Here is a 26,450-nt window from a genome sequence, read left to right on the forward strand (position 1 = left end):
AACATGTGGCTGCTGTGAAAATTGAGATGATAGATACATGTAACATGCACAGCGCCCCGCACCTCCGACGCGCGCTCAGACTCTCATTACCCGTAAAGATCAAAGTATCCAATTGCCTAAATCCACTTCAGTACTTCTGGCAGGTCTCATTTACTCGTAAGCTATTATTACAATATTTTAATAACAGGGCACGGTTAGCAAAAACAGTGTGAACCAAAGTAGCCCAACCTCCTTCCATACGTTTGTATTCAGTGGCTACTGTGTTCCTTCCTGGAGAGCCCCAGGGGGAGCTGCTGGTGCATAACTGTCTCCCGACGCACGACTCTCTCCTCCATCTCTTCTCGCTAGCGCCTGGGGCAAGGAGAGGTCCCATCCCTCAGAGCTGCACCTCTGCGCCTTAACCACGCGGGATCAGGAAGGAAAAGAACACTTTGCTCTTAGGACTGACTGCTCTGCGCTGGATGCAGTCTCTGGCTGGAACTGCTAGAGTGAAAACGACAGGAGAGGCTGGGTGGGAAAGGCACGCCAGCGCTAGGCGCCCTCCCCTTCGCTCGCAACTGCGCAGGGACGGCCCCCCGGAGAGCGCGGGGGACAGAAGATGCTGCTGCGGTCCAGGTGGCGGGCGGGAGGGGAGGTGACCGGGAGGGGAGGGGAGCGTCTTGCTTACCAACCTGACCCCTCTCCACCCCTCCCAACCCCCTCGCACCGGGTCCAGAGAGAACCCTCCGGCGGTGCTTGCTGCCCAGAGTACCCAGCTCTGGGAGAAATGACTCCTTGCACAGCGGCACCCGGGTTCCCCCTCTGCGCACGGGCAGATGCGGGCAGGGAATGGCTGGGTTGCTGTATGGCCGGGGACTCGCGCGCTGCGGCGCCCACCCGCACGACATGCCCAGTGCCGGGGGCGGTGCGCTGCACAGATGGCGCTCGCCGGGAGATGGATGCTCCGAGCCGGTGGTGACGGCCAGCTCAACACAACATCCCGGAGCGAAGCTGTTGCCAGATCCCACCGGTGGGAGCCTGGGCAGGGAAGGGGCTCTTCTGAGTCAGCCTCAAGCCCCGGCGAGCCAGCCCCAACAAGTCCCAGCCCCGAGAGGCCAGGCGAGGCGCCGGGGCCCCGGGGACCTGCACCTGTAGGGCCGACAAAGCCTTCGGAAAGCCTCCCACCCTATTGCTTTCGGGTGTCTCTCCTGTCTCCCATCCTTGGTTCCCCAAGTTCTCTCCAGGCTGGGGAGAGTGGAGGTCGGCTCGCCCCTGAACTCCGGCGATCCGCGCAGGTGTGAGCGCATCCGAACAAAGCCCACGCCCAGCTGTGTCTGCCGGGGCCGGAACGCGCATACGCCCGAGCGCGCCGGCTCCGCACCTGCGCTCCCAGCCCTGCCGGCCCTGCGGCGTGACAGCCCGTGCCCTCCGCTCTCCTGCCCAGAAAGCCGCAGTGCCGGCTCCAGCAGTTTCTCCAGGCCCAATGGCCCCCAAAGCCACCTCCAGACAGGGCTTCCCGGAAAGTGGGGGGCACGGATGCACAAGTTGGCCACAGTCTGGGGAGGTGATGGGGGGCCCGCCGACGCCACTGTATCTCAGCCTGGCCCGCACCCGGCTCCGGAGGAGAAGGGGGGAGTTGATGACCAGGTTGGCCCTGCCGCAGGCAGAGCTGGCGCGGCTCTAGGAAACCCTGGTATTCCGGTGTCCCGCTGACAACACGGCCGACCCCCGCGTCCTCCTCCGTTACAGCCGTCGCCCGCGAGCGGGACCGAGTGTCACTGTCAGCCACGCACGGAGCTACTCACTTTCTTACGCCGCGCCCACCCTCGGCCCCGAGCGCCGGTGTCTTCAGTCTCCGACGAAGCTGTACCTCCGGCAGCCCTGCGCCGTCCCTTGCGCCCGCGCGGCTCAGGCTCCGACTGCGGCGCGCGTCAGCCGGCGACCCAGGCGAAGCAGGGCTGGCCCGGCGCCCGCGCGCCCCCGCCAATGCGCCCTCCCGGCCCCTCCCCGTGCGCCGCTCTCCCTCCGCCCGCGGGGCCCGCTGCGCGATCCGCCCCCACCTCGCGCTCCCCCTCCCCCCCGGTCTCCCCCGCCTCTCCCCTCCCGCCCCAGCTGCTGCTGTGGCCAATGGGCTCTGGCCGCCAGCGCCTCCGGGGACTGGGTGGCCCCTCACCTGAGCGGCCGCGCCATCACCAACCCACGTCATCCTGCCAGCGCGTGAGGTGGTGGCTGTCGGGGTGGGGATGGGGGCCTGGGGAGGGCGGGGGCGGGGGCGGGGGGAGCGTTCCGGGAACGAAGATAGCTGGGATCTGGAATTTGGCTACAAAAGATGTTCCAGAAAATAATGAGTGGTTTTGAAATACCACTCTCCTGGGTTTAGGTTTCTGTGCGAGGTCTGTGGTCTGCCCCGGCTACACCTTCTTTTAAACCATTTAATTTCTTCGAAACTCACCAGTTGGGATGGTTGAAACTGACGTCTTTTTGTTTTGCACCTCTTCTTTCCAAAGAGGGAAGCTTTAGCTGTCTGTTCCGGGCGGGAGTTGGATCTTCTGGTCCCAGAGAACAGGGTTAGTTCACATTCGCCTATTTTTCAGATTTGAGAGTATTTATGGAGAATTATTTGCAAGGTAAAGAGAGTTACGATTTTCTAAATGAGTAGTATTTTAGCCAACACACTGCGGGCTGCAAGGTTCAGACTCCGGAGCCCGCTCTGAGCTGCATGCTAGCTGATGTCCAAGATCCCTAGCCTGACTCTCAAGCTCCTCACAGGTTTGCGGCCTGGCCTCCCTAGACTTCTTCCCAGCCACCAGGCGTCACCTCACTTGACCATTTACTGCGGGCGCCAGCCCTCCCTCCCCTCTGCTGGAGCCTTATTGCCTTCTTCTCTCGGTTAATTCAAGAAGACTTTAGTGGAACCCCGCATCCCCTTTCCTCATCCCCAGGCTCCAGGCCCTGTGCTGGGGCGGGATTCAGGAATAAAAAAGGCATAGGGTCATACTTCAAGGTCCTGATGACTCCTCTGCTGTACTCTACCTTCAATGTGAACTTGCCACTTCAACCCACAGCACCAGGCATGCCAGTGAGCAGCCTTTTCTTTCTCCTGCTGCTCCATCACTCATCCTCTCTTCCCACCAGCCAAAGGGTGCTCCAGCCACGTACCTCCAGCCACCTCCTGTTCCTGAAACATTGTGATCTCTGGCTAATGGATCTTTTCAGAGTTGTTCCCTCAGTCCCATCACTCTTCCTGCCCTGGTCCTTACCCCACCTCTTGGGTACCTCCCACCTCTCTGCAAATTGTCCAAATCCTCCTCTGAATTATTCTTTTTTAAAAAACAAAAAGAATGTGATTCTATGATACCCTTACTTAAAAGTCTGGTCTGGCTCTCTTTTGCCTGTAAAGTGAACTCCAGTCTTTCCGGCACACTTCCTCACAGTCTGTCCCTAACTTCACTCTCCATCTCCAATGAAAAGAATTTTCATAACTCTGAGTCTCTGGATGTGAGATTTCTTCCATCTAGAATATTCTTCCATCTTTTTTCATCTGGAAAACTCATGTTCATCCCTCAGAGTCTTGCTCAGTTGCTAGCTCCTCTGTAAGGTCTTTCCCAAATCCCTGTGTTTCATTGTAATAGTACTTGTCACATTTGAGTGACATGTTTGCATGTCTGACTCCACAAAATTGAACTTCTTAATGTGGATTGTCTGTCTTATTTTTGTGTGACCTTATTTCCCACCCAAACAAATGGAGCCACAATCATGTAACTCATCTCACCATCTCATCATTCCCACCTATGTAAAGGGCTTCAGCCCCTTCACTTCCCTCCTCACCTCAGCAAGTGCCTTGAGACCCGGGTTGTCCTGCACGTCCTTCTGTTTGATACTTGGGGGATGCTGAAGGAATGAAGACAGGAAGGAATCTCGGGCAAGTGACAGTTTCTCCAAGTATAGTTTACAACAGAATAGCAACACTTAATACTCGGGGTTATTGTTAGGGTCAGTTTAAAGCACTGCACAGTGTCTATGACATAATACATACTTTTCTATTTGAAAAGCAATTGTGTGACCAGACGTCTGTCAGCTAAATACATACTTAAATAAAAAGAACAAAGACAGAAGAGGTGAAAAGTTCTGGAGAAAATGGGAACCATGGTGACGGCAACACTAAGTAATTCTGATACTGCATAATACTTGTAATGCGCTTCCCAGGTGGCACAGTGGTAAAGAATTTGCCTGCTAATGCAGGAGACACAAGAGATGTGGGTTCAATCCCTGGGTCAGGGAAGATCCCCTGGAGCAGGAAATGGCAACCCACTCCAGTATTCTTGCCTGGAGAATCTCATGGACAGAGGAGCCTGGTGGGCTACAGTCCATGTGGTTGCAAAGAGTTGGACACGACTGAGCACACACACAATACTTGTAATACTATAAAATGATTATATATTGAATAGTTTTAATTTCCAGCTTATTCAACTGCTTTGCAGTTCTACAGGGAGAACCAAACAGCTGTTACATAAAGAGCTGAAATGAAGGGAGGATGAAGGGAAAGGATTAGAAGGATGCCTGAGTGGGCAAAAAGACTATCCGTTTGGTTTGTCTGGCAATGCATGAGGCACTCTGATTTGGCTGCATATTCGCAGTGACCCATGGACAGAGCAGCCTGTGGGGCTAGTCCACAGGGTGACAAACTGTCAGGCACGACCCAGTGACTATCACTCCCGTTTTTGCAGTGATACATACACCTCCTTACCTTAACTGCCGCCCCTTATTTCATCCCTAAGCCTCACCCCATCCTGTATCCCAAGCTTTACTCCATCCTTAAACCCAGGTGAGGGCTGAGAATAACATAAGCCTGGCTGTCCCATCACTTGCTGATAAGAGAATTTGGCCTGGGCCCTGCACTACAGTAAGAATAGTAAGCACTTTACATTTATTAATTTCACCAAGCCCATGGCCACCCCAAGCAGTGTGTCCCCGTTATCATTCACATTTTAGAAAATGAGGAAAGAGAGGTTAAGTATTAGAGCTTGCATAGGTCACAAAGCTAGAGGCAGAGCTGGGATTGCAGCCTGTGCATTCTGGCTCCAGAGGCCACAGCCAAAACCACTGCACTCTGCTGCCTTTTAAAAGGCACTAAAAGTTTGTTGTTCCATGGATGCACCAGAACCTTAGAGGATTGGAGCAGCTGCATGGGCAGGTCATGGAGCCCCCCAGTGGTACCTGAGGTGAATAAGCTTTTAGTCTTTCTCCTTCCCCACTCTTGCTATCCTGTTTCTCTTTCTTGGAATTCTCCCTCTCCTTTTTTTCTTCTTCCACTTCTTTTCTTCCCTGACCGTACTTCTCATCCTTGTTTTCTTAATCCCCAGCCATGCTTCAGGTCTCTCAGACTGCAGGCGGCCCTGCCCTAAACCCAACATTAAGTTCACCAAAACCTAACTGGGACCCAACACCATCCTGAGCTGTGTGGCCACCAGCAGGTTATTTCCTCTCTCAGTCAGTTTCCACACCTGAAATGAAGATGTTGGGCTAGGCTAGGTAAGAAAGAAAAAACAAAAACTTTAACGATGTCACTTGATAATTCTGGGGGTAACCAAGAGCATTTCTTCAGCCTGTAGGCCGAACTCTATGTTAAAAGAGGGTGGAACTCTAAGAAAAAGTGTTCCATAGTAGTACGGTTGTTGTTCAGTCCGTAAGTTGTCTCCAACTCTTTGTGACCCCATGAACTGTAGCACACCAGGCTTTCCTGTCCTTCACTATCTCCCAGGTTTTGCTGAAACTCATGTCCATTGACTTAGTGATGCCATCCAACCATCCCATCCCTCTGTCGCCCCCTTCTCTTCTTGCCTTCAATCTTTCCCAGAATCAGGGTCTTTCCCAATGAGTCAGCTGTTCACATCAGGTGACCAAAGTATTGGAGCTTCAGCATCAGTCCTTCCAATGAATATTCGGGGTTAATTTCCTTTAGGATTGACTGGTTTGACTTCTGCTGTCCAAGGGACTCTCAAGAGTCTTCTCCAGCACCACAGTTCAAAAGCATCAATTCTTTGGTGCTCAGCCTCTTTATGGTCCAACTCTCATATCTGTACATGACTAATGGAAAAACCATAGCTTTGACTATATGGACCTTTGTCAGCAAAGTAATGTCTCTGCTTTTTAATATACTGTTTAGATTTATCATAGCAATAAGAAACGTGGGTTAAATCCCTGGATCAGGAAGATCCCCTGGAGGAGGGCATGACAACCCACTCTAGTATTCTTGCCTGGAGAATCCCATGGACAGAGGAGACTGGCAGGCTACAGTCCATAGGGTCATAGAGTTGGACACCACTGAAGCGACTTAGCACGCAGCAGAAGTAACATCACACTACTTTTGCCAAATCCTTAGTTACAAGTAGGTCACAAGGTTGTTTCCTAAGAGTGGCTTACACCAGTGTCATCGTTGTTTTCATCTTCTCTGGCTGAGCAGCTACATTAGGTTTCTGACAGGGATGTGGTGAACTTAGTAACTTTTAAAGCCCTTCTCCAATAAAGCTCCAATCCTTTGGCCACCTGATTCTTAAGGGCTGACTCACTGGAAAAGACCCTGATGCTGGGAAAGATTGAGAACAGGAGGAGAAGGGGGCGAAAGAGGATGAGATGGTTGGATGCCATCACCAACTCAATGAACATGAGTTTGAGCAAACTCTGGGAGACAGTGAAGGACAGGGAAGCCTGGCGTGCTGTAGTCCATGGGGTCACAAAGAGTTAGACATGACTTACAGAAACTCAACAACAAAAGCCCTTCTATTTGAAAGAGGATTAAAGTCCATTATTTTCAGAAAGCACCAGTTGTTACAGTGGGCAGCTTCTAAGATGGCTCCCAGTTAACCCCTCCTCCTGGTGTGTGTGTGTCCTGGTATAAAGCCCTCTCCTTGAGTGTAGAAGGCACCGAGTGACTCACTGAACGAATGATTTGGCAAAAGTGGTGGGATGTCATTTCTGCTGCATGCTGCGTCATTTCAGTTGTGTCCAACTCTTTGTGACGCTATGGATTGTAGCCTGCTAGGCTCCTCTGTCCATGGGATTCTCCAGGCAAGAATACTGGAGTGCAGTGCCATACCCTCTTCCAGGGGATCTTTCCTGACCCAGGGATCAAACTTGCATCTCATGTCTCCTGCACTGGCAGATGGGTTCTTTACCGCTCGTGCCACCTGAGAAGCCCACTTCTGTTGTTAGGTTACAAAAAAGACTCTGGCTGCTTCTGTCTTGCTGCCTTTTCTTTCCCTTGTTGCTCAGAGGGAAGTCAGCTGCCATGTTGGGGGCTGTCCTATAAGAGGTCCACATCCAGGGAACTGAGGGAGACCCCTGTAACTGTGGGCATCAGTCCAACATCTTATGAAGAGCAGAATCATGCCTTAACCATCAGAGTGGCCGTGGGAGCAGATCACCCCCTAGGAGAGCCTGGAGATGACCTCAGCTCAGGCTGACCTGTGACTGCAGCCTAGTGAGAGAGACCCAGAGCTCAAGGAGCCCAGTTAGTTCACCAGCCCATGGCTTCTCCTCCTCATTTCGCTCAAGTCATGTCTGACTCTTTGCAACCCCATGGACTGTAGCCCGCCAGGCTCCTCTGTCCATGGGATTCTCCAGGCAAGAATACTGGAGTGGGTTGCTGTTTCCTTCTCCAGGGGATCTTCCCAACCCAGGGACTGAACCAGTGTCTCTCATGTCTCTGGCATTGGCAGGTGGGATCTTTACCACTACCAACCGCCACCTGGGAAGCCCCATGGCTTCTCAACCTGCAACAACTTAAGAGATAGTCAATGTTTCTGGCTTTAAACTGCTAAATGCATCACTGATACAGTTGTCCAAGTGCATTTCAGAACACTGACTTTGCATCTGACATCACATTTATTTTCAGGATAATGGAAGTGTTAGTCGCTCAGTCGTGTTTGATGCTTTGCCACCCATGGACTGTAGCCTGCCAGGCTCCTCTGTCCATGGAATTCTCCAGGCAAGAACACTGGAGTGGGTTGCTATTTCCTACTCCAGGGGATCTTTCCCACCCAGGGATAGAACCCAGGTTTCCTGCATTGCAGGCAGATTCTTTACTGTCTGAGCCATAGTATTTACATTTTCAGGATAGGGAAGAGGCAGATGAACAAAACGACAGTTGTCATAAGATGCGATGTGGTGCTGAGTAAAGAAGCAACTGTGGAAAACAGATGAGATATCAGTGTGACTTGGCTGAGGCTAATCTCTGACTTCCATGCCCCAGAGTCACACTGTGCTCCTACAGCCAAGCCTGGGATTGGCCATCAAGGTACCCACCCAGCCCTGCTCCGTTCTGCTGTTAGACACCAGCCATAGTCTCAGCTGGGCCACACCTCCTGAGCTACAGAGTGGGTGATTACCCACCATGAATAATAACAGGATGTACATTTATAGATACTATAAATAATAATAGGATGTGCTGTTTCATTGATCACCTGACCAGTAAGCAGTGGGAAGTTTCCACGGATGCAGACACACTGATCAGTCTGACGTGCCTCTCTCTTCACCATCTGCCATGTAACCACAGAACTCTGTGTGCCTGTGTGGTGCTGCTTGGGTATGTGTCAGACAGAATCCAGAAATACACAACCCATTCCTTGTCTGGTGCTTGGCAACACAGCATCCCTATACCTATGTCAAGAATGCCATGTACAAGCAATGGAGGAAAGTGTGACCTCAGTGGTTGCCATATGTTGATTTCTTCCCTGGAAGCTTCTGAGTCACTAGGATCCTCTGCTCGGCTCAATCCGCCCCCATGCTTGGGGCACTAAGTCGGAAAGAGGAGTAACATTCTCTGTGATAACAAGCATGTTTTATGGCCAACTCCTCCATCTGTTCCTCAGGTTTCTGTCTGCAAGAACATACACAGGTTCTGCTGGATGAACGTGGGACCAGCCAAGGTCTGTGTGCGATCAGCCGTTGCAGATGGGGTCATCAGGGACAGGGAACTGTCGCTCTGGAAACAGAGATGCTGAGAAGCACTCTTGATCCGTGCCCTTCATCTGGTCTAAGAGGGGGCAGATGACAAGTGCAATGAAGATGAATTCACTGTGGAGGAAAGAAAAGGAATGGCTTCAGATACAATACCCTGGGGTCTCCCTGAATGGTTGGCTTTCTCATTTGGTGTTTCATGGGGTTTTGTAAAGAAGAAAAAAGGTGTTGGGTTAATAAAAACTGACTTTGTCTTTCCGTTTGTATTTTCTAAAAGAAAATTTAAATGTTACTGTAAGGTCGTTCAATATTTTTAAATGTCAGATAGCCATAGGACACGAGCAAGTCCAGTACCATCCTGCCCTGGGCCTTGTGCTTTAGGAAGCCTTGCTCTGCCCACCCCCCCAAGAGCCCATGCCATCCTGTTCTCCTTCCTGACCTTGTCTGTGTACCCAGGACCCCCTCAGGACCTGCAAAGTCTTCCTTCTCAGGCTCCTAACAGAAAGCTGCTCTGCTGGTATATGTAACTGGAGGCCTGAAGACAGTACATCTTAAAAGTTCTCATCACAAGAACAAAAAAAATCCATAATTACGTGTGATGATGGATATTAGACTTACTGTGGTAATTATTTCACAGGATACACAAACATCAAGTCATTATTATGTTGTACACTTGAAAGTAACCTAATGTTAGATGTCAATTATATCTTAATATTAAAAAAAAAAAAAACATGTGAGGAAATGGTTGTGTTAACTAATGTTGTGGTAACCATTTTATAATGTATCAAATCATTTCATTGGACACCTTAAGTTTACAGACAGTTATATGTCAAATATATCTTAATAAAGATGGAAAACAAACAGCAAAACAAACAACTGGCGTTCTGGTAAGTGGCTAATGCAGGGGTGTGGACAGAACTTGGACAGGTGGGTTGGGAGCTTCACCTAAGCATGCCTGAGCCCTTGAAGATTCACAGCTAAGCCGGGGAGGGGGCCGTGGGCTGGGGTCTGGGGCTGCACTCCCTATGCCACCATGTCCTGGAACAGAACTCCAAGAATTTTCAAGTCAAATGTGGATGTCAAGATCTTTTTGAAGGCATCTTCATCAAGGTAGGAAGATGGAACATAGCTTATAACTTTTAAACATTTAGTATTTTGATCTCCAATTGCATTCTTTCCCTAACCTCCCTGCCCCGCCTCCCACTGCCACTACCACTTGTTGGGGGAGATCCTAAAATGAACCTGTTTCTTAATATACTATAATAGATATACTGATGTATTAAAACATTGTTAGAATAATAATGCTACTTCTAGATTTAAATAATTTTGGTTTACTAACAGTTTATTTTGGATCTCATCTTAATTTATATTTTTTGAGGCAAGGATTATTGGTATAATAAAATTTTCTTGAAATTGACTGATGTTGCTGTAGGTACAGAAAAAGTGCCTTCTGACTATTCTTCCCTAGCTGGAAAAACTTTCTGGATTTTCATCCAAAGCCTACATTTAAAGGTAAATGTGTTTCTGTCCTTTAATGTTTTGATTATCCAGTTGTTTGATTGTCTAGGACTACTGTTTTTTCAAAAATCAAATCACTTCACTTCCTCCTTGATTGAACTTGCTAAAATTAGAGGACCTCTATATTAATAGTTTAACAACTTATGGTGTAGCACAAGATGAAAATATCATGCAAGAGTTTAAAATGATAATTATGACTGAGAAATAAGGAAAATATAAGCTAAAGTGAAAATAGTGCAGCGCAAAATAGTGTGTGTGCATTATTACTGAAACTCTGAAATACATAAGAGAGAAAGATCACATGCAAATGAAAACTCTTAAATAACTACTAATGAACGTTCATTCATCCTAGTGTTCACTGCAACACTGTTTACAGTAACAGAGACCTGGAAGTAACCTAAATATCCTAAATTTAGCAACCTAAATATCAACAGATGAATGGATAAAGAAGATATTGTTCCTATATACATGGAACATTACTTGACCATAAAAAAGAATGAAATAATGCCATCTGCAGCAACATGGATAGACCTAAAGATTATCATACTGAGTTTAGTCAGAAAGAGAAAGACAAATACCATATGGTATCCCTTATATGTGGAATCTAAACAAAAACAAAAACAAAAAACGATACAAAGGAACTTACATACAAAACAGAAATAGACCCACAGACTTTGGAAAAAAAGAAAAACTTATAGTTACCAAAGTTGGGAGAGAGGGATAAATTAGGAGGTTGGGATTAACATACGCACACTAGATAAACAAGGATTACTGTATAGCACAGGGAACTATACTCAGTATTTTGTAATAACCTATAAGGGAAAAGAATCTGAAAAAGAATAGATAAATGTATAACTGAATCATTTTGCTGTACACCTGAAAATAACATTGTAAATCAGTTATACTTCAACTTAAAAAAAAAAAAAAGATTATTTAAAATGACAGAATTATGGGGGGTTTAAAATTATTTGTCTAAAGTTTGAGTAGACTGATCATTCCAATAAAGCATTTATATCAAATCTTGGGCTATTTTCTCACTATTTTTCTTTGCTGCCCCTTCTCTACTCTTGTGCCCTAGGCCAGACAGTGGTTCTTGGTGGGCTGCAGGATATTGCCTGGACTTGGCACTGAAACTTGGAGCTAAGACAGCTAATGTTTTTATTCCAGAGCCCAGGGATAGTGTGTCCCATGAATGCACACCATGGGGGGGATGGGCCTCTGAATTCTGATCTTCAGTAGACAGTCCAGAAATAAAACATGCGTACCAGTCATTCACCCTTATAGCAAGAGAGGCACATGTCAAAAAGGCAGAGACTACATACTTGCTTAAGGAACTCCTGGACTCTGGCCCTTTGGTGAGTCTCTTTGGAAGTGCATGATGTTGTGAAATAGAAAAACCTAAAGGCAGAAGTAAAAACCAAAACACTTTGATAGACTTTTGCTCATCACTGCATGCTTCTACATGAATGCATAAACGGTCTGTGCAACATAGAAGGTATTTCTGCTTAAAAAGCAGTATGATTGACTCAGTTTTTTTAAATGTCCAGAGAGATTTTTGTCAATGTCAGTGATACCATTTTGGGTTAATTTCATAATGATAAATAAATCTTCACAACTGTATGATTTTTCCATTGTTCATCTAGTATTACAGGTTAAAAAAAAAAAAAAGCCTTGGAAGGGTTAAATAACTTCCTGAAAGATCATGTATTCACACTCAGTTATTTTGTTCCAAAGTTTCAGTTATTTCTGCCACACTACTAGTAAAGAAATAAATTATATAAAATTAAACATATGCATATGTACGACAGAAATTATATATTCTGTATATAACAGAAATTACATGGTTATGTACATAACAGAAATTTTATAATGTGTATATATAACCGAAGTTATATAGTGTATGCACTCAGGAATAAAGTTCCAAAACAGAGATCGGAAAATCACTGATAAAACTGTAAAGCTTCCCACAGTGACTGCTTTAAAGGCCAAGCAACTCTCTTTGGGACACATAAGATCTGGTACTTGGGTGTTTTTACCACTGTTCCTCACTGTTTTATCATAATTTCTTAAATTCACCTGGCACATATTAGGTGTTTTATTAGGCACACATTCACTTAATCTGATTCCATGGACTATACAGTCCATGGAATTCTCCAGGCCAGAATACTGGAGTGGGGAGCCTTTCCCTTCTCTAGGGGGATCTTCCCAACCCAGGGATCGAACCCAGGTCTCCTTCATTGCAGGTGGATTCTTTACCAGCTGAGCTACCAGGGAAGCCCAAGAATACTATAGTGGGTAGCCTATCCCTTCTCCAGCAGATCTTCCTGACCCAGGAATCAAACCAGGGTCTCCTGCATTGCAGGTGGATTCTTTACCAGTTGAGCTACCAGGGAATCCCACAAAATGCCTGAAGAGCTGGCTTACTCAATTGAGATAGAGATTAGACATGATTTTCAAGGAGGTAGGGGGCATTCAATCTTCTCTACCAACTATCTCCAGTCAATTCAGTGCCCACTCTACACCCAAGAATATTACAGCCAGTGGAGGTGTCAAATCATAACACAAACTATACCCTCTCATTCTGTTGTTCCTCTAGGGGGCCTTGTTCCCATCAAACACCCTATCCCTAGTGTGATTTAAGATTTACCGCCTTGGACCACTTTTCTAACTGTATGCATGTATGTATTAAAGTAATACATACTCACTGTAAAAAAAAATTACCAATAGAAGTATATTAAATGAGAAGAGAAAGTTTTCCTCCCATCACCATCTTGCTCTCTAGAGATAGCCTCTATTAAAAGTTTGGTTATATGTAAAACTACTGTTACATATGGAGGTGTCCTGGGATTCCCTCATGGTTGTTTAGAAAAAGTATTGAGAATCACTTCCCTAAAGCCAAGGTTCACTGCCAAGAACGGACGGAGCTTCATGGAGGAGATGTGGGGTCTTCATTACTAAAAGAGGAAGCAAAGACTTGGTAGGGATGTTAGAAAGAATTTCAATCATTGGCTAGGGTTGGTTGAGTTAGAGGCAGGGAAAGGAGAAGGCATTGAATTCAATGAATTTTATTATTCCTTTCAAACCAATAGCTTTGCATTTATACCAACAGAATGATCACCCCAAAGGTAGGGGAAAATTCCAATGCAATTTTGATGCCATAACTTAAGTGGAGGAGAAAATAACAGAAAATCCAATATATAAAATCCAAGTTTATAGAACAAGTTGTTCAGTCGCTCAGTCTTGTCTGACTCTTAATGACCACAGGGACTATAGCTCACCAGGTTCTTCTGTCCTTCACTATCACCCAGAGTTTGGTTAAATTCATGTCCATTGAGTTGGTGATGCTTTCTAATCATTTCGTCTTCTGCTCCCCTTTCTCCTGCCCTCAATCTTTCCCAGCATCAGGGTCTTTTCCAGTGAGTCTGCTTTATGCATAGAACAAGTTGCTTTGCAGAAAACACTGTACTTATCTTTCATACAGATTTCTTTTAACTAGGCATTTTGTTGTGTTCAAAATATACTTCATTTTTTAATAAATATGCTATTTACACTTAAAAAAATATTCCCTCAATGAATGAATGAAATGCCAGCAACAGGGAACTCATAGGTCTCAGGAACCATGGTGTGTGTATATTAAGGGGCAGGGCCCATACAGTGGGACGGCCCAAGGAATATCTTTCCACACTACAGAGGAAGATTAAACCCCTAGGTCCAGGACAACAAACATCAGTGTATTCTCTGGACACTGTTCCTTCCCTGCCTGCCAAAATTCCTGCCACATAATCTGGATTAAACTTGAAGTACCTCCCTTTCCTCATTTCTTGATGGAGTAGTCTCTGGGAGATGTGAGTAGACTCCATAGTCAGGATGTGAGGTGGTAACGGTGGGATGGCCCATGATACATTTCTTCACATCTGACTGGTTTCATTTTCAATCATGTGACCTGCACAGTTAGTAGCTTCTGCAACCTAAGGGAAATACAATTTGTGGAATATCTCAAAGTATCTTTTTAGGTATAAATAAAACATGTAAGGTTTGCTGCTAAGTTGCTTCAGTCGTGTCCGACTCTGTGCGACCCCATAGACGGCAGCCCACCAGGCTCCCCTGTCCCTGGGATTCTCCAGGCAAGAACACTGGAGTGGGTTGCCATTTCCTTCTCCATGTAAGGTTTACAGTTTCTAAATTCATGCTTGTTTTATTTTAAAATCAATTTCAGAAACAAGGGCATTGACAACTGTTGAAAATTATTTGGCAGCAAATAACACAGGACACAGTAATTTATGTGCAACGAGATCATTTGCCTCCAAGGTCAATATCATTATTTTCACATGAACAAAAATGGACATTATATCCTCAATTTATAACCCCAAAGCATAATACTTACAGTAGTGTTTTTAGCAATGCATCCTGTGGCACAACAGAACAGAGTAATAAAAGATAATGCAGAAAAATAAAGAGGTCATATCAAAGGATGACTTGATCCTTTCAAGGACTGAAGGGGAGGGGTATGGCACAATGTAAATCTGTGACATTGAGAAAAAGAACACTGTGATTTCAGAAGTATATAACTCAGTAAAAATTATTAATTTATTTTCCCTTGGGATCTTAATTTCCCAGAACACAAAAATAACTGCTGTTAGTATATACTCATGTTAATACATATTAGTAATACACATTACAAACATGTAGTTATTGAGCACCTACATACTATATTCCAGGTCCTTTGACCTACATTATTCAAACAACTCTGTGTTTCAGGTATGAAAACTCTCAGGGAGGTGAACTTGCCTAGGGCCTCACTTTGAGCCCATCTGAGTTTTGACAAAGACCTTCATCTTAACACAAGACCTATTACCTCCCTTAGGCTATGATCAGCGACTTGAGAGAAAGTAGCTACAGAACTGGACAACACTGCACTGACCTTGTTCAATCTCTGCGCTCCCAAAGTGTCCAAGATATTGCTCACTGTACTATTTTATTTTTCTGACATCCAGGTCATCGTAGAATCATTCAAGGACACATTTCTTTCATATACTTAAATCTGAGTCAGGTTCATGATACAAATGGCACGTAATACATGTCATTTAGATGACTAAGTATTCCTATTTTAGAAAAATATAAGCATATCTCCCAGAAATGCAAATCTTGTGCCACACTGGGTAAGAATACAAATCCCCACTATGATCAGACCCTATTTATTGCAACCAATACCCCCACCCCCAGTGATTATTTGGAAAGCAGAGGAAAGAGTTCTTGGCTGGGAATTTATTGGCTCAAGCCATCATACTAAACAAGGTGAAGTCAGACAAGCCTTTGGGTTTTCAGTGCTATATTTTATATATTCCTCGTGGAATAACAATGCTGGTCTTGCCAAGCACACAGGACAGCTGTTATAATAAAATGAAGAAATTGATTTGAAGGTGTTCTGGAAAGTACACAAATGCCATAAGCAACTATAAATAAATTTTGTATACAAATATAGACTACAGTTATTTTGACCATTGAGGGCTCCACCCACAAATTTACTAGAATAAGATGTATGTTTAAGGATCTTGGCAACAAGGCAGTCCAATAAGAACGGGTTAAAAAGCTCACATTTCAAACAAAAGAAACCTTTCTTCTTTTTGTATTTGAGTTGTTGTATTTGAGTCCTTGTCAGGAGGTAAGACATACAAATACTATGAATTATGTATTTACCTCGGGCATCAGGTGAGAGAGAATGACAGGCTCTGTAACCTGTGTGATTCTCAGTCGGGAAAGGGTTGTGCGCACACTGAGGAAAAGGATCCCAGCCACGATTCTATGCACAAGCACAGGGAACCAGCCTCATTTTCAGATTTTAAAGTAAACAGATTCAGAAAGTACCTTTAAAGCATCTTCATTTTCCCCACTTCCTCATAACTGTGTAAGACAGATCATTCAATTAAGTCCAACTTACAAATACTTGGGCTTCCCTGATAGCTCAGTTGGTAAAGAATCTGCCTGCGATGCAGGAGACCTGGATTTGATCTCTGGGCTAGGAAGAGCCCCTGGAGAAGGGAAAGGCTACCCACTCCAGTATTCTGGGCTGGAGAATTCCATGGACTGTACAGTCTATGGGGTCACAAAGAGTCAGACATGACTGAGTGACTTGCACTTTCACTGTCTACAAATACTGCGGGCCTATAATGTATCTAGCAGGGTGTTAGAAACTGTGAGAGCTGGAAGCAGCATGTGACCAGCTGGGTAGGGAATGCATAATACAGATAGAAATAAAGAAAGCTACATTATAGCAATTATTTGTTGCCCAATGAGAATTTTCTTTTTCTCTCATGCTTCATAAAGAAGCATCTATGATAGTTCTATTTACACCTTTTAAACTTGTCGTCATGACTTTTCAGGGGTTTCAAAATGAGTGCAGTGCATATAAGATGGTGAAAATTACTCTAAAGATTAAAGTTGAAGTCTTACTCTGTGAGCTGATGATTATATTTGTGATGGGATGGATGGTAGCAGTATTTTTCCACACACTATTACAGACACCTGGGATGCTCCATCGGGAGATCAGGACATAGCCACTCACCCATACTCAAAATATGAGAGTAGTATAAGCCTGTATCACAAAATTCTTAACCACCAACCTTCATCAAAACCTCTGAAGTGTGTATTTCTTTGTTATACACTATAGGCATATGTTAGTATATCTGCATTACATACTAAGCAAATAGTCTAGAGTTTCATTACTTCTATAATTTCTGAGTGTCAGCATTGGTACTTTTCACATAATTCAATTCAGGAAATGGAATTCAACATGTTTAGATGTGCATGGATTAACCGTATCCTGATAGCAAACAAGTTCATTCAAAATTAGCAAAATAATAGCACCCATGATTTACAAGATATAGTTTTAACATTTGAGACACAGAAAAAATGTGGTTTTAAATGGCTCTTAATTCTACTAGTATTATTTTTTAAAAACATGCTTTTAAGGCCAAATCTGAAAGGCAGGGAGAGGGGCAAGTTACCCTAGTTTTATTTAACTTTTTAAATTTGAGGGACTTTTAAGAATTCCTTAGATTGTTCATAATACTACTACTACTAAGTCGCTTCAGTCATGTCTGACTCTGTGCAACCCCATAGATGGCAGCCCACCAGGCTCCACTGTCCCTGGGATTCTCCAGGCAAGAACACTGGAGTGGGTTGCCATTTCCTTCTCCAATGCATGAAAGTGAAAAGTGAAAGTGAAGTCGCTCAGTCATGTCCCACTCTTCTCGACCCCATAGACTGCAGCCTACCAGGCTCCTCTGTCCATGGGATTTTCCAGGCAAGAGTACTGGAGTGGGCTGCCATTGCCTTCTCCAAGATTGTTCATATAGTATCACAAACACAGAAGCAGGGTGACATGTTTGCTACTGCAGAACATCTGTTTTCGAAAAGGTGGTACAATTGTACAAAACATAATGAAAGGTAAGACCTTTCTTTGCAAAACTCCTACAGTGAATTCCAAAGACTGTGTATCTTGGCATAAAACATTGGATGATTTTTTTTTTTCTTTTTCATATTCTGTTGTTTGGCCAAGGTATGGTTTACTTTTAATTGTACTCAGAGTTCTTTTAAAATTATTTTGATAGGCTATTTAACACTACAATAAATACTTTCTGGGGCAAGGTGTGTTGGGAATACAATGTCACACAATTAATGTTAAAATGACACAGCTTTCTTTCTTTGCAGATAATTGGATTGATTTTTGGCTTGCTGTTATCATTTTGTTTTTTACAAGCATTGTCAGCAGCAGTACATTCGGTAAGCAAGAGTGCAGTGCTTAGTCATTCAGTCATGTCCGATTCTTTGCGAGCCCATGGACTGTAGCCAAGAAAGAGTGCTGCTGCTGCTGCTGCTAAGTCACCTCATTCATTCGTGTCTGACTCTATGCGACCCCACAGACAGAAGCCCACCAGGCTCCCCTGTCCCTGGGATTCTCCAGGAAACAACACAAGTGGGTTGCCATTTCCTTCTCCAATGCATGAAAGTGAAAAGTGAAAGTGAAGTCGTTCAGTCGTATCCGACTCTTAGCCACCCCATGGACTGCAGCCCACCAGGCTCCTCCGCCCATGGGATTTTCCAGGCAAGGGTACTGGAGTGGGGTGCCATTGCCTTCTCCGAGAAAGAGTGCTACCAAGTCATAATTGTTAACTATTTTATTCTTCTATAAGATGAGCATAGTTATCTTAGTCTGATCCTTGAAAATTGTCTAAAAATATAAATCAGGTATTAAAAGTGATGTACGAGAATAAAATACATGAAGGGATAGTAAGGTGTTTGTTATTTTAGATAAATAATTTAAGAAAGACAGCTATCCACCCATGTCCACATTATGATCGATAACTTCCCACTTATAATGAAAAGGTTATTTGTTTTCTCTTTGGGGAAAGATACAGAGCCCAAACTTAATAGCAGGCAAGAAATGTAAGACTTTTCTCATCACCACCACCATCATCTCAGTGCTAATATAAAATAAGGATAATGACAGTACCTTGGTCTGAAGATTACATGGCAATAAATGTTAGCTACGACTATTACTGGGTCTCAACCATTTTGGACCATGTAATCTGTTTACAATCAATCAAACTGAAATCTTTAAAATACAACTCACCATATATATTGTCTAGAGGTAAGGAATTAATCCTTATTATAATTTTTCATCATGAATGTGAATCAACATTACAGTCAATACTTCAAAAGACTCAATTAATAATATGTATCTGTGGAGTATAATGAATATGTCAATTGACTTGCATCAGTTGAATAAAGGTTATAATGAATAAGGCAATCAGTCTGACTCTTGCGAGACACACATTTATCAAACCCCTGGACCAGCACATGAAAACACTTTCGTTCAGGGCCATCTGTACTCTATGAATCCTATTTCGCATGGTGGATAGCTCTGCCAGGAACAGAACAAACTGCTTTTTAATGTGATCTCCCTCCTTCCTGTCACGACAGAGTAACCGCCACAGATTTGGTCCAAAAAGTAAGATTAAGTGAACAGTTCAGTTGTATTTAAACTTGGCAAAAAAAAAAAAAGAACAAGTGAACAAGGGGCAATGAATGCACAAAGAATTCCTCTTGAGATGGAATCCAAATGGAATTTTACAAATATGCACCTTAATTCTGGGCAAAGTATACCCTCAATTTCTTGTGGAATAAATACATCATTTCTATTCTGAAGATAAGCAGCTCATGGTTCTGAAAGGGAGCGATATTGGTATTTTGGGTGGAAGAGTTCATTGAGAGGTTGACCTGTCCATTGTATATGTAACATTTACCATCTCTGACTCCTGGGAGACTAAAGGGCAGTAGTTCCCCCGACAATCTCCCCTCACTGTCTCAGATTTTCAAATCCTTCCAGGGAGAAGGGTAATACCACTCCTAGTAGATAACCACTGTGGTATACAAGGACTCAGAAAGTATTCACACAATTAGATGTTAGAATTATACTTCACTGATTAAACTTAAGAGTTTACAGATTCAGTTTAGTAAACAGGATCTGAAATCTCTTCACAACGTTTCACAAAATGACATTCTAGGGAAGACGTATAGAAGAATCATGGTTTAGAAAATGGGTTCATCTGCCACTTCCTAGCCGGGATATCTTGGGAAACATTTTCTTACTAAAGGATAATTATGCTATTCACTTCACAGGCTTACATGTGAGTATTAAATGTGTTAAATAATACATGCAACCTGCTTAGCTCAGCTCCTGGAACTTAGCAAACACTCAAATGTCATGGCTGTAATACATAAAGGGAGCAAAGAGGAAATTTATGCATTTAATAGCTGTCATTCACAAGGAGCACAAATCTGTCAGAATAACACACATTGGATGAACAAAGGTAAATTATGGCAGCATTAAAAATAACTAAAAAATAAATCAAGTGGCCAATTTCTGCTACTAGAAATGTCTTATCTGTTGTCCTGTTAACTGGTAAAAGAAAACTAAAAAAGTGTACACTTTCATAAACTCACAAAGCCTGAGATGAGCTTTCATGTTAATTGTTTTTAATTATTTTAATTGGAGGCTAATTACAATACTGTGGTGTCCATACATTGTCATGCATCAGCCACAGGTGTACATGTGTCCCCCATCCTGAAGCTCCCCTCCTTTCTCCCTCCCCACCCCATCCCTCTGGGTTGTCCCAGTGCACCAACCAGCTTTGAGTGCTCTGTTTCATGCATCGAACTTGGACTGATCTATTTCACATATACACGTTTCAAAGCTATTCTCTCAAATCACTCCACGCTCACCTTCTCCCACAGAGTCTAAAGTTTGTTTTTATATCTGCGTCTCTTCTATCTTGCATAGAAGATCGTCACCATCTTTCTAAATTCCATATATATGCACTAATACACTGTATTGATGTTTTTCTTTCTGACTTACTTCATTCTGTATAATAGGCTCCAGTTTCATCCACCTCATCAGAACTGACTCAAATGCATTCTTTTTAATAGCTGAGTAATATTCCATTGTGTATATGTACCACATCTTCCTTATCCATTTGTCTGTAGATGGACATCTAGGTTGCTTCCATGTCCTAGCTATTGTAAACAGTGCTGAGATGAACATTGGGGTACACATGTCTCTTTCAATTCTGGTTTCCTCGGTGTGTATGCCCAGCAGTGGGATTACTGGGCTGTATGGCAGTTTTGTTTTTTAAGGAATCTCCACTGTTCTCCATAGTGGCTGTACTAGTTTGCATTCCCACCAACAGTGTGAGAGGGTTCCCTTTTCTCCGCACCCTCTCCAGCATTTATAGTTTGTAGTCTTTTTGATAGACTTTTTGAGTCTGACTGGCATGAGGTGGTACCTCATTGTGGTTTTGATTTGCATTTCTCTGATGAGTGATGTTGAGCATCTTTTCATGCGTTTGTTAGCCATCTGTATGTCTTCTTTGGAGAAATGTTTGTTTAGTTCTCTGGCCCATTTTTTGATTGGGTTGTTTATTTTTCAGGTATTGAGATGCATGAGCTGTTTGTATATTTTGAGATTAATTGACAGTTGCTTTGTTTGCTTTTATCTTCTCCCATTCTGAGGGCTGTCTTTTCATCTTCCTTGTATTTCTCTTCATTGTGCAAAAGCTTTTAAGTTTAATTAGGTCTCATTTAGTTTTGCTTTTACTCCCATTACTCTGGGAGTTGGGTCATAGAGGATCTTGCTGTGATTTATGTCAGAGAGTGTTTTGCCTATGTTTTCCTCTAGGAGTTTTATAGTTTCTGGTCTTACATTTTGATCTTTAATCCATTTTGAGTTTATTTTTGTGTATGGTGTTATAAAGTGTTCTAGTTTCATTACAGGTGGTTGACCAGTTTACCCAGCATCACTTGTTAAAGAGATTGTCTTTTCTCCATTGTATATTTTTGCCTCCTTTGTCAAAGGTAAGGTGTCCAAAGGTGAATGGATTTATCTCTGAGCTTTCTATTTTGTTCCTTTGTTTTATACTTCTGTCTTTGTGCCAGTACCATTAAGTCTTGATGACTGTAGCTTTGTAGTATAGTCTTAAGTCAGGCAGGTTGATTCCTCAAGTTCCATTTTTCTTTCTCAAGACTGCTTTGGCTATTCGAGGATTTTTGTATTTCCATACAAATTGTGAAATTATTTGTTCTAGTTCTGTGAAAAATACTGTTGGTAGCTTGATAGGAATTGCACTGAATCTATAGATTGTTTTGGGTAGTATACTCATTTTCACTATATTGATTCTTCCAATCCATGAACATGGTATATATCTCCGTCTATTTGTGTCATCTTTGATTTCTTTCATCAGTGTTTTATAGTTTTCTATATATAGGTCTTTTGTTTCTTTAGGTAGATTTATTCATAAGTATTTTATTCTTTTTGTTGCAATGGTGACTGAGATTTTTTCCTTAATTTCTCTTTCTGTTTTCTCAGTGTATAGGAATGCAAGGGATTTCTGTGTATTAATTTTATATCCTGCACATGTTGATTGTTTTGAGCCACTGTTTAAATTCATCACTGGCTCCTGTTCTAACTAAATACATTTCAGGAACTTCTACACTTGAGAGCTTGTAATTGCTTAGCCTATGTAAAAGGATTTTCTTTCATTAGTTAATATCAACACAGAAATCTACAATGAAGAAATATGAAAAGGAAAGGAAGCTAACTCCTTAACTCTAAATCTAATGAATATCTTAAGCATCTACTGCACTGATCTTCTCTAAAGTAGTTTATAATTCCTGTTTTTACTGATTGAGACTAAACACTAATCCAACTCATTTAATCAGAAATAAATTAAAAATATTTTACATAAGAATAAGGAAAGACAAAATGTTAAAATCTAACTCAGTAACTTACCAGTTACTGAGCGCCTGCAACAATAAAATATCATCTAATTCAGAATTAGATCTGATCTTTCTCAATCAATATTATTTCCAGAGATTTAAATCCCTTACACCAGTTAATTCTGTATAAGAATTAACTGCAATATTTAGTATATATACATATTGCCATACAATTGGAATTGTACACTTAAAAATACTTAGAAATAAATTCTACAAAAGGTGTACAGGATATATACACTGACAACTACAAAACACTACTTAGAAAAAAACTTTTTAATCTAAATAAAATGGAGATAGTCCATGTTCACTGTATACTTCAAAGGACAGACACAATTGATCAATACTGTTAATATGTCCATTCCCTCAGCTTAATACATTCAAAGCAATCCCTATCAGAATTTCAGCTGTGTGTGCGTGTGTGTATACATGTGCTCTAACAAAATGATTCTAAAATTTATGTGAAAATGCAAACGGACTAGAAAAAACAAAATAAGTTTGAAAAAGCGTAAGTTGAAAGAATTCTACCGTCTGATTTTCAAACTTACATATAGCTATAGTAACAGGACACTATGCTACTAGTAGAAAATTAACATATAGGTCAATGGGACAGAAAAGAGAGTCTAGAAATCAACCCACAAATATAAGGATAGCAGATTTCTGATAAAAGAACAAAGACAAATCAGTGGTGAAAGGATTTTTCTTAAACAAATGATGCTGGTGGTGGTGGTGGTGGTGGTGGTGTAGTCACTAAGTTGCGTCCGACTCTTAAAACCCCATGTACTATAGCCTGTCAGGCTCCTCTGTCCATGGGATTCTCCAAGCAAGAATACTGGAGTGGGTTGCCATTTCCTTCTCCAGGGGATCTTCTCAACCTGGTGGCTCAGAGGTAAAGAATCCGCCTGCAATGTGGGAGACCTGTGTTTGATCCCTGGATATGGAAGATCCCCTTGGAGAAGGGAATGGCACCCCACTCCAGTATTCTTGCCTGGAAAATTCCACAGAGGAGCCTGGCGGGCTATAGTCTAGGGCATCACAAAGAAACGGACATGACTGAGCGACTAACAAATGATGCTGGCACAACTATTATCCTTATGCAAAAGAGAGAAAGAGAGATTTGACCCTTATTCACACCATATAGGTTTCCCAGGTGGCTCAGTGGTAAGGAATCCGCCTGCCAATGCAGGAGACATGGGTTCCATCCCTGGGTCAGGAAGATACCCTGGAGAAGGAAATGTCAACCCACTCCAGTATTCCTACCTGGAGAATTCCATGGATAGAGGAGCCTGGTGGGCTACAGTTTCCACAGGGTTGTAAAGAGTTGGTCATGACTGAGTGACTGAACACACATGCACATATCATATACAAAATTAACTCAAAAGAATCAATTGATAACCTGACCATCAAAATTAAAAACTCATATGCATACTTAAAAGACACTACTGAAAATATGAAAAGGCAAGCCACTCACTGGGAGATACATATTATCTGGCAAGAGACTTGCATCTAGAATATAAAGAACTTTTGCACAACTCAATAACAAGAAAATAAACTATTTAAAAATGGGCAAAAGAGTTGAATGGATATTTCATCAAAGAAGACATACAAATAACTAATAAATACCTCAAAAGATACTCAACATCAATAGCTACTGGAAGTGTTAGTCACTCCGTCGTGTCCGAATCTTTGCAACCCCATGGACTGTAATGAGAAAGAGCCAACTACTGTTATGCTACAGCCTGGAAAAATCTCAGCAACATGCTAAGTGAAAAGAAAACAGATGCAAAAGATTATATACTATTTGATCCCATTTATAGGAAATATCCAGAAACAGTAACTCTACACAGACAGAAAGCACATCACTGGTTGTCTGGAGCAGAGGACAGGAGTAGGCAATGGCTATACACAAGCATGAGGCAAGAAACAAGCATGAGGCAAGATCTGTGGATGATGGCATTGCTCTAAAACTGGACTATTTGATGGTTGCACAACTCTATAAACCTACTACAAAGTGCTGAACACTTGCAGTGGATAGCTTTTTTGGTATGGAAATTACACCTCAATCAAGCTATAAAAAATGGAGGAGAAAAAGATACTTCACGTGAAAGCAGGAATGATCCAATATGGGTGATGTAAAGGGTGGAGTCAATCTTGAAACAAAGATGTCAGTTAATAAATATTTGCACAATCAATAATAAAATTTGAACGTGGCTACTTCCCTGGTGGCTCAGAGGTTAAAGCGTCTGCCTGAAATGCAGGAGACCTGGGTTTGATCCCTGGGTCAGGAAGATCCCCTGGAGAAGGAAATGGCAACCCACTCCAGTACTCTTGCCTGCAGAATCCCATGGAGGGAGGAGCCTGGTAGGCTACAGTCCATGGGGTCGCAAAGAGTCGGACACAACTGAGTGACTTCACTTTCACTTGAGAGAAACAAAAAGTTCAAAACGTTTATGATTTTTCTCTTTACCTCACTTTTAACTTTTTTTTTTTTTGGCATGTGTGACCTTAGTTCCTAAAATCCTCTGTAGTAAAGTGCTAGAAATATGGAGTTTTAACCACTGGACTGCAAGGGAAGCCCCTTAAAAAGTTACTTTTTTTTTTTGTTTTGTTATTATTAGGAGTAATAGTAACAGTACCTCTTCCACAGGGATATAAATATAATGAGATAGTGGACATAAAGCTTTCAGCATAGTCTTTGGCATGTAAGTGCTAGATATTAGCTAGTAATAATCATAAAAATACTCACATTTCCTCTATAGATGTGAAAACACTTTAAACACATTTATGTTTCTCTACTTTCAGAGCTATGAAATTTCCCTTACGGTAAAAACGGAACTTTACTGGTTTATCTGTAAAACTACTGACAGTAGATACATTTTGGATTTTCAATCATTTTTCAAAATATAGCCACCTGCAAGGGACACATTGCTGTATTTTTAAAAAATCAAAATAATTTTAAGAATGAGATATATTTATTAGCATGAATGAAAACTAGTTGATTTAAATAAATTAATCAAGAAGCATAAACTGTGTGCCAAAGACATCAGTTAAATCTTACGAGAATAAGTGATATGAATGAATAAGCAGGAATATCCTAATTTCTTCTCTTTTAACTCATTTGATCACTGTTTACTTTTATAAATTATCACAGAATTATTGCATTGGAAGGAACCTAATTAGGCCATTATCTTATCTTTAAAACATTCTTCTCATAAAGAACTGATCGTACTTTAAAAACAGTCGAATAAAGAACCCATAACCTACCTGGTAGTGTGTCTTCATATTTCAGGAGAGTATCCTTTTCTTCTGTTCTTTTCTGAAAAGAAATCCACTCTGCTTTTGGACAAAGCAAAGCACTGGCTTCATTGTAAAGTGAAGGTTATCTCGGGTGAATGACACAATTCTTCAGATAATCAGTTTCAAGTACAAATGGGGACAACTGAAAATGGGTGCACCACCCAACTGGTGTACCTTCTGTTGGTGAGAAAAGCAGAAGGACAGAGACAGGGACATGGGAACTCTAGTGGTCTCAGTCCTTCAGTCATTAGCAGATTTACTCCAAGTGAAAGGAGAAGGCAGTGGTCAAAAACTGCTGGGCAGGACGCGGGGGTTGTGTCCCCTCAGACTGCATGCTCAGTATTCCTGACTTCCCTGCCTCTCAGAAG

The 26,450-nt window shown here is 42.6% G+C and overlaps 1 protein-coding gene and 1 long non-coding RNA gene across 25 annotated transcripts in view; one reads left to right on the forward strand and one right to left on the reverse strand.

The window, feature by feature from the left end:
• NRCAM (neuronal cell adhesion molecule) overlaps nucleotides 1-1,941 on the reverse strand; it is a 317,222-nt gene extending 315,281 nt beyond the window's left edge. For 11 of the 24 annotated variants that reach the window (XM_070787780.1, XM_070787777.1, XM_070787776.1 and 8 more), the window contains exon 1: nucleotides 1,785-1,939. The gene's annotated coding sequence lies outside the window, so the exon portion shown is untranslated. Of the gene's footprint in view, nucleotides 1-1,784 lie in introns of all 24 variants that reach the window. The other 13 variants (XM_070787763.1, XM_070787761.1, XM_070787774.1 and 10 more) reach the window with 2 other exon arrangements.
• Nucleotides 1,942-2,074: 133 nt separating this feature from the next.
• Nucleotides 2,075-9,195, forward strand: LOC139182703 (uncharacterized). The gene is made up of 3 exons (XR_011566230.1): nucleotides 2,075-2,201; nucleotides 2,487-2,546; nucleotides 8,850-9,195. It is a non-coding gene; the product is annotated as an uncharacterized lncRNA (long non-coding RNA).
• Nucleotides 9,196-26,450: the final 17,255 nt, after the last annotated feature.

Source organism: Bos indicus, chromosome 4 (genome assembly GCF_029378745.1).
Source record: "Bos indicus isolate NIAB-ARS_2022 breed Sahiwal x Tharparkar chromosome 4, NIAB-ARS_B.indTharparkar_mat_pri_1.0, whole genome shotgun sequence".
In the NCBI taxonomy this organism is placed as follows: Eukaryota; Metazoa; Chordata; class Mammalia; order Artiodactyla; family Bovidae; genus Bos; species Bos indicus.